The sequence below is a fragment of the Corvus hawaiiensis genome, chromosome 5, assembly GCF_020740725.1.
Source record: "Corvus hawaiiensis isolate bCorHaw1 chromosome 5, bCorHaw1.pri.cur, whole genome shotgun sequence".
Classification (NCBI taxonomy): domain Eukaryota; kingdom Metazoa; phylum Chordata; class Aves; order Passeriformes; family Corvidae; genus Corvus; species Corvus hawaiiensis.
In genome coordinates, this window is record NC_063217.1 from 37,618,893 (window position 1) to 37,627,629 (window position 8,737).

The following is an 8,737-nucleotide window of genomic DNA, read 5'->3' on the forward strand; positions in this document are numbered from 1 at the left end:
GACATCTGAAAGTGACAGGACTGTTGATTGTCATCAAGTAAGTTGCCTAAATTTTAAAGAGAACAGAAAACCTGTTCATTCCTTTATTTTGGGGGGTTTTGTGACCTATTAAAATGTAGGGCTTTGCATATTTTGATGTCCTGATTTGCAGCTTGGACATACCTGTGCTAAAGACCTTGGTAACTTTGGGAAAGACCTTTACACACAATTCTATCAGGGCTAGCTCACAAAAATGTTGGTGTCTTGCTTTGAAGTTATGAATTCGTGTCTGACTTTGTGATTCTAAAGCTTTTTAGATGGAAGTGAAAAAATAACAGAGACATTCTGGAGTAATCTCTGGTTAGTCTCTTGGAGAATGACTGGATTTCTCTTATGTGGACATTTGTGGTTGGAGCTGAGGGAGGGGCAAGCTTCCAGAAATGGGAAAGTCTGAGAACAGCTGGAATATGGTTCCATAGATGCTGTGACAGTATCCAGAAATATCTGCGGTATGATAGAAATGGTGGAGGAGTCATGAGATTATATTATGCACAATTATTACAGCTCTTTTTTTCTGCATGTCACCTTTACTTCTTGATGAAACAGAGCCTGGGGATCCATTGCTTTACAGTATTTCAAAAAGTAAAATACAGGATTAAATCTCAAGTTTACCATAAAGAAATCTCTGGAAAATGATCTTGCAGTCAACACAGGAAACATTTTAAAATATAAACTTTGTAAGTCCTATTTAAAATAACTTTAATTAGAACATTCTGGAGTCTAGATTTTCTAGTATCCATTCTTTAAAATGTTGTACTGATGTCCAATTATTTAAATGTAAATGCATATAGTTGAGCACAACAAATACATTCCCATATGCTTAATTGACATCGTCCTGTCCAATCAATTCAGGTTTCTCATTCTCCAGTCTCATGGGCAATCACATCATCTGGTTTCTCCCAAGCCTGGAAAAAACCCAGCAGCTTCTCAGTCCTTTACAAATTCTTTTGATCCCTCTTGACAAAGTACTGAGACCCCCAAAGCCAGCAGTATTTCAGCCCATGTGCTAATAGCTGTGTCACTGCTTAGTGACACAAAACCTTTGTAGTCCCAGCAGTATCGGGGCTGTCAGTGCTACAAGATACTTCTTCAAGCCTTGTTTAGCTGAGGCTCCTGCTACAATCGTATGTGAGAAAGGCAAACTGGTAGTTCTGTCCACCTATATTTATAAGCATTCTGTCCTTACTGTAATTAACTCACGTGCCCAAAATAATGAGGTATTTCCTGCTGGGCAAATGTCCTTTACTGAGGTCTCGAATAACCTTTTACACTGTTCAGCAATCATTCTATCCAACTTCTGTGTGCTTTTCAGCCAGCTTAAGCTATGCTGTCCTACACTGCAGCAGGATAGAAATTTGGAATTTCTAGTCTGCATCTGAAATTCTCATTCTCTACTTTTCTTTTCTCTGGGTTGAACAAATCCAGGATAAAGCCTGCAAATTACATGATTAGTCTCAGTTTGTTAGCCCTACTTTCTCCTCAATTTTCACTGTTTTTCATTATCTCACTTAATAAGATTAATGATGATTTAACAATTATTAGATTTTCCCAGAAGCTGTACTGACAATCTTTGAAATCTTCATTGCTCATGAAAGAATGGACTAATATTTCAGTCTATTCAGACTATTCATTCAGATTTGGAGCTTTCTACTAAAATGGAGAAGCTTTTGGCTGGGTCCTTCCTCTAGGCTTATGTCAGATTTGTATTTGATCTTTGACAGTGGGATATTATTCTGAAGTTATTCAGTTATTTCTAATACCTATGAAAATCTAATGATTTACAGAACTTTTGTTCTATTAGTGAAAATTTTAAAAAAACTAATTACCCATTCAAAGAGAAAAAAATAAAAGGTGCGCTGCTGAAGTGTGTAAATGCCACAACTTGATGGAAATTTACTTTGGTAGGTGTTATACAAACCTCCCAACAAGTAATTTTGCTGCTGTAAGACACTGCCTAGGTTCTCATTAAAAGATTTGGCCTTGGTCTCTAAGGTCTGATCCCAAGAGGCTATTTGATGCCAGATGCACACGTAGTCTAACCTGCATCTAGTCAATATGTATACCTCTTTCCAGGAAAAGAATTTGGACTTCAGAATTTTCAACATCTAAAAAGAACGCATCAGTGAATGCAGGAAAGAGGGGGGTGAGTGTGATGCACAGTATTAGGAGCAGTGCCTTTGCTAAGGAGACAACTGTACACCTTGACAAACCCTTATCTCTGGTGACACCATTGTCCAAAACTTGAGTCACACCTTATCATACGCCTGACTGACCCAAGCTTTTGGAAAAGTCTATAGTACAGAAGTGAGCTGAGAAGTAGCAAGGTGCCGAGACACAAGGTTGCATTGGAAATGGTTTGGAAGAGGCAGCTGTCCAGTGTAGGCTTTGGACACCAACAGATTCATGCCCAAGTAAAAGAGTTTAAAGACAACATAAAGACAATATAAACAGCTTGGAAAGAGGGGAATGATTTTCATTATGTTCTTCCAGTAGAACCTAATGTCCCTCTACTGCAGACTCTGTAAATTTACTCTTCTGGCTCATTTTTTTCCTAGTCACTAGGCTATACAACTTTGCTTTGAAACTATTCCCTGTAAATCCTATGCTATGGCACAACCACCCGTTGCTGTCTGGAAACGGGAGAACATTTCCATGAGCTGCAGATGCCAAAACAAGAGGAAGGAAAGGGTTACTTTAAAAATGGATGAGCAGACTCTGGGCTTAGATTAGGCCTACTAGAAGTAGGCAGAGGATTTTCCTAACTCTCACAGACAACTTTTATCCCTGGCCATTTATCCTCTGAAGCCACCTTGATAAAAGTTCAGACCTGCCCTTCTAAAAGTGGTACTGGTTTGGCCCTCTAAGACTGAACTCTATAATGCACAACTCTCACAAAAGCATAAAGTTCTTGGACAGGTTGAGAAAGAGAAGGACTATAAGTGAGGCTCAGTATCCAGAGGAATGCACTGCATTTTTCATTGAGAAAAGATTAACACATCCTGCCTTAGTCAGAGGTCTTCTGCAGCTCTGAAGCAAGAAGAGCAGCACTGCTGCTGTCTCATGAACATAAATGTCCTTCTATTCCACACTCAGATGCTGATGGCCAGCTGGGCCATGTCCTGTTCTCAGAATTTGGCCAAGTATAAATATTTCTTGGAATTTTCGTTATAGTTTTAAGACAAAGGTCAGCATAAGAGAACAGGCTATGTTTCAGTTCTTTTTCCTTCAGAATTAAATCTCCTTTGTTAGTTTGCAAGAATCTGACTGTGTAAGATTTACTTTTCCTATCTTCAACGCATGGCCATTTGGCACATAGGAATGGCTCTGTGAGTTCTCCAGCTGACTAATCTCAGAGAAACTCTGTTAACTTACTCAGTGCCTGTCTCTGACCAAACCACAGCAAACTGTACCCCATATACCTTACGAAAGAAATGCTGTAATAAAGGAGAGGGAATGATATTTTGTCATCTGTAAGCATCAACAGAAGCCTCTTCATTGGTACTGGAACTTTCAGCCAGCATTATATCAGCAGCTGGAACTAACTCCACTCAGAATGCTGATCTCAAATTGCAACTGCATTGAAGCAAACACTAGAAATCTGGAAGAGGCTATTATGGAAATGACCTCCCCTTACCTGCCAGCTGTATAAGAGCATGTGTTGTACCTGCACCATCTGTGGATACAGCTTCACTGTAATTTAAAGTGTAAAAGCCATCATATTTTTCTGTCAGGGTTCAGGACTCCCTAGTGTACACTAATATGTAAAACACTTTGTTGGTATAAGGTCCAATTGCATATGCACATATGTCAGCCTTTACTGAGGCTCACTAAGTCATTGTCAGGCAGATGTTGTTTTGCCAGGTGTGCTTTTGTAGAACTTACATCTGGATAATTTTCCCAGAGAGGATTTTTAAATTGGAGATGGGCAAAGTCAAAAGGTTTAGAGGTTCAATTAAATAAGCATCTAAAAATTTGGATGATTATCTGAACCAGCTCGAGATCCCCAAAATAGGAGTATAGGCCTTATAGAATAGACAAAAATTGTATTTCCCTACCATGATGACTTATTAAATTTGCAGACTATTTTAAGTCAAATTTTTTCAAACTACAAGGTTTTGTTTAAGTCGCACATAAGTCTTCAGGTCAGTTTTATTTTAGCCAAATCATTTTCCTAGTCCCTAGTTTAAAACTTCGTGGACCATATTGATTTCCATTTAACCTAGGTGGAAAATTTCCCATTATTTTGAATAAAAAAGGAAGCTTTGAGCTATGCATCTTACATAGTATATCCAATGCAAAAAGCAGAAACTCTGTATAGAAATAAGGCTTTACCTTTCCCATATGTGTCAATGGAAGAAATAGGACATTGCTGTCAATACCAGTGGTTAAAAAGTTTGTTTCTTTTTGAGAGAGAATTATATTCTATACACTTTCCTGCTGTAGGAAAATAACTAACCTAAAAAAAGGAGCAATTAAGTATCTGATAGACTTGAGCAATTTGGAAGATTGGATACTGTTTGCTGCAGAAATGTTTCGGCATTTTTTTTTCCCCCAACGAAACATAATTCTTCCTCTTTACATGTTAAACATTTTAAAGCTCTTGACAGACAATAAAAAAAAAGTTTGACCTGATGACTGGATTTGAGGGAATAATTAGTAATGAATAATTCATTAAATAAGTAGCCCTTATTTCTTCATCTAAATGTATTCCTCCAGAGGAATCAAAAATTGGTGACGGAATTTACTATCAAGGTTAATAGAAAATTCTTTTCAAGTCAATGAAATGACTCAAAATAACTCTCTCCACTTATTGGTTATTTATAATTCTGTGGTTGTAATGTCTGATAATATTCCTTCATCATTAGTCTTTCAGTAAATTATTTTAAAAGTCCAGCATTTTTTCTGTGACTTATTTTTCATGTAAGTAAAGAAAAGTTTGTCTGATGGTAGATATATTTGTTAAAAGTATGTGAGAATTTCACAGAAAAATATTCTAATTCACAAAATTACTTATTGTGATATGCTACCAAATATTTCCAGAATATTTTTGTAGAATGGAAGCAATTAAACTGGAACCATTGCCAATGAAACAATGATTGGAATATGTAAAAATGCAACGATTTCTACTGATATAAAGAGTCATTAGAAGAAAACAATCTGGAAACAAAATAGATATGCAAATAGGAATTGCACAGTTCTCTGTACTTTTGACTACATTTGTACCTTTGCAGTAGGGCATAAACAGGCACTGTAGGACAACCTTTATTTTCCTACACAAGTTCTCAAAGATGTCAATGCTACCACCCTTCAGACTGTGTATAGATGACTAAGAATTCTGTAGACCGTTCTCATTTGACAGATATACTATATTATATATTTCATTATTCAGTACATTAATGTTGAAAAAATATGAAATATGATGGAATCACAGAATTGTTTAGGTTGGAAAGGACCTCTAAGATCATCGAGTCTAACCTTTGACCCCGTTAACTAGACTGTGGCACTAAAGTGCCATGTTCAGTCATTTCTTGAGCACTTCCAGGGATGGTGACTTCACCACATCCCTGTAAAGTTTGTTCCAATGTTTAACCCTTTCTGTGAAGAAATTCTACTTGATGTCCAACCTGAACCTCCTCTCATGCAGCTTGAGGCTATATCCTCTCCTTCTGTCACTTGCTGCCTGGGAGAAAGATCCAACCTCCACCTGGCTACAGCCTCCTCTCAGGTGATAGCAGAGAGTGATGAGGCCCCCAGAGCCTCCTTTTCTCCAGGCTAAACAACACCAGCTTCCTCAGCTGCTCCTCATAAGTCCCTTCACCAGCTTCACTGCCATCCTCCGGACAGCCTCCAGTCCCTCAATGTCTTTCTTGCAGTGAGAGGCCCACAGCTGAACATGGGATTCAACATTTGGCCTCACCAATGCCAAGTACAGGGGGAAAATCACTGCCCTGCTGGCCACATTATTTTTGATACCAGCCAGGATGCTATTTGCCTTCTTGACCACCTGGGCACAGCTGGCACTTGTTCAGCTGCTGTTGACCAGCACCGCCAAGTCCTCTTCTGCTGGGCATCTTCCCACATGCTCTTCCATCAGCCTGCAGTGTTGCATGCGGGTTTTGTGACTGAATATATGAGGTTAAACCAGAAAAGACTGAAGGGCTGCAAAAATAGACATTTAAATCCCAAGAATGACTTTGCTTTCAGATGAGGATATGTGTTAAAAAGCAACTAAGGTACCATGCTGTCTTGAGAGCATGATACATCAGAGATGAGTCCTATTAGTCTTTGTCTAGCAAGGTGTTTTTAGGGGTTCTGTTTGCATGTTAATTGGTTTACACTTATTTATGTATTTTTTAGCCTAAAGACAGACTTCTGTTAAGCAGCCTAGGTAAATCTCAAGATTTTTAAAGGGGATTACTATTAATGCCTCATGCAGGAGGTTAACAGAAATATCTTTTCCTCTCCTGAATGTCACACTTCTTGTCACGCTGCCAGGACTCTAATTCCTCTCTTTCAAAAGTTATGTGAAATGAAAAGCATAAGAAGATGAAGAGGAGGTTTCAGCAATTAGTACACAGAAACATCTAAGAGCAACTCTGCAGCCAATAAATATCCTGAATAAATAAAAAAAATTAAAAGTTTTTTTTAATAAAGTAAGCTAAATTGCTTTAAGATAGCTTTATTACAATAAACCTATGATACAAAATTTGTAAACATGTATTTGACTTTTCAGTTGGCCTGGTCTGTATTTCAAATTTATGATAAATTCCAAACCATGAAAATATCAATTTTTTTAATTGGCTTTTTTAGCCAAAACTTGGTGCTGCTGTGGTAATTGCTGATTAGTCAGGATATGAGGTTTGGGATTATGTTCAGTAGCCTGCATTTGGTTCTGATATTTCACCACCCATAATGTTAATGATAACTCATAATTTGTCTGCTATTTCCAGTAACAGCAGAAATAAACTGTGATGCTTGGGTTGGTGGCATAGTGTTAGCTTCTTAAGGTCAGGTTGTAATAATGTTAAAACCTAAAAAAGGATAATACTCTCCTGTAGAATAAATATGTTGTGATCAATTGTGAGAAATGAATACTCTTACTCATAAAGAAGTCTGGATAATTTTATCAGTCATGATCTTATTAGTTCTGATTTATTAAAACTTCTTCTTCATGAGGATAATTTCTGACTCCAGTGATGAGATGTCTTGTCTGTAGCAAAGTCTATCCTGGAACTTCAGGTCTAGTTCTCTTTCATTAATGACATTTTCATCACACAAAGGTAAGGCTATTCATGGGGGAAAATAAATAAATTTTAAAAACACCCCAAACATATATATATATACACACATATATATATAAACCCACAGTTGTTATGATAGGTGAAGGACTGACAATTATAGAAAAAAACATGCTTGCATTCTACTAAAAAAATGCACCAACTGTATTTGCTTCCTTTACAAAACAAAATATTGTTTGTTCCTTTCAGAGCTGGCCTTGTTTTTACATGAAAAGTGAACTTTAAGATAAGGCTATATTTTCAAACATAAAAGGATTTTCTTTATCTCACTTCCTGACACTCTGCTTTAGCTGCTTTTTCTTTAAAATAATCATATGACCTTTGAAATTACTAGAACTGGAGATAAAACATTACAGAACCTTTGGAGCTGACAGACAACCGATCAAATAATTTTCAGTTGTTCTATCTGTATCTGAATGTAGTGGGTTGCAAAATATACCCACATTTGAACAGCATCAATCTTTATGTACAGAATTTATGTACAGAAATTTTTTATAGTCACAGAAGTCCTTGGTAAAACTGACCTGTAAAAGAGTATCTTTTTTCAGATTGTTATGAAAAAAACCCAAACAAAACACGGGAACTTCTCTCATTACATTAGAAATTAGCTCAACCACAAATCAGTGCTCACCTGCTAAAATAATTCTCTTTTTGGTATTTTCCATATAATACTCTTTTACTGTGCAATGCAGTGTAGGTAAACCAGCTATCTTTTAAGTAGACCTGATGGCAATTAAACTTGATGAATAGCTGCTGTGATTCCAAGGTATTAGTCTTCTCCTCTTTCAACCTTTCTATTAATATGAATTTTCAACCCAAACACAATTTTGTAAAATGTTGTGGAATCCGAAGACAGCCAGAAGATGTCTAAGAAGACAAAATGAGATTATAGGTCATAGATATCCTTTTAAAAAGTTGAATAAAAATGAATTGAGGTCCAGGAAGATCAGGCAGAAGAGCTCCATCTTCTCTTTTACCAGACCTGGGGTTTAGTCAGTGTCATGCAGTGATAAATTTGATTAGATATGCTGGCAGTGTGGCCAAGATGATTCAGGTCTCCTTCTTGTGAGAGATTCTTACGATTTATGTTACATGCAAAATTTTGGTCCAGATAAACTTCATTAAAAAACACAGCCCTACAGTTTAATCATGCCAGATATGTGCAGTGTGTGTCAAAAAGCACTACAAAAAAAGCACGGACCACTAGAGGTCTGAGCACGCAGTCAGATGTGTGTTATTGTCTATCCACACAACCTCCAAAGAAGTTTAAAGGAAACACCTTGAGACTTGTGTGGATTTTTATTAACCCTGCACTGTGAATTGATGGGGTGCTGGGGAAAAACAAACATAGGCAGAGAAAACATGAGGCCTGCCCTGCACAAGAGCTCTTTATTGACAGT

General features: G+C 37.2%; 1 long non-coding RNA gene across 1 annotated transcript; it reads right to left on the reverse strand.

The window, feature by feature from the left end:
- Positions 1-2,204: 2,204 nt before the first annotated feature.
- LOC125325972 lies at positions 2,205-5,827 on the reverse strand. Its single transcript, XR_007203643.1, has 3 exons — positions 5,744-5,827; positions 5,664-5,674; positions 2,205-2,214 (listed from the first exon to the last, which is right to left on the reverse strand). It is a non-coding gene; the product is annotated as an uncharacterized LOC125325972 (long non-coding RNA).
- Between the last annotated feature and the right edge of the window lie 2,910 nt (positions 5,828-8,737).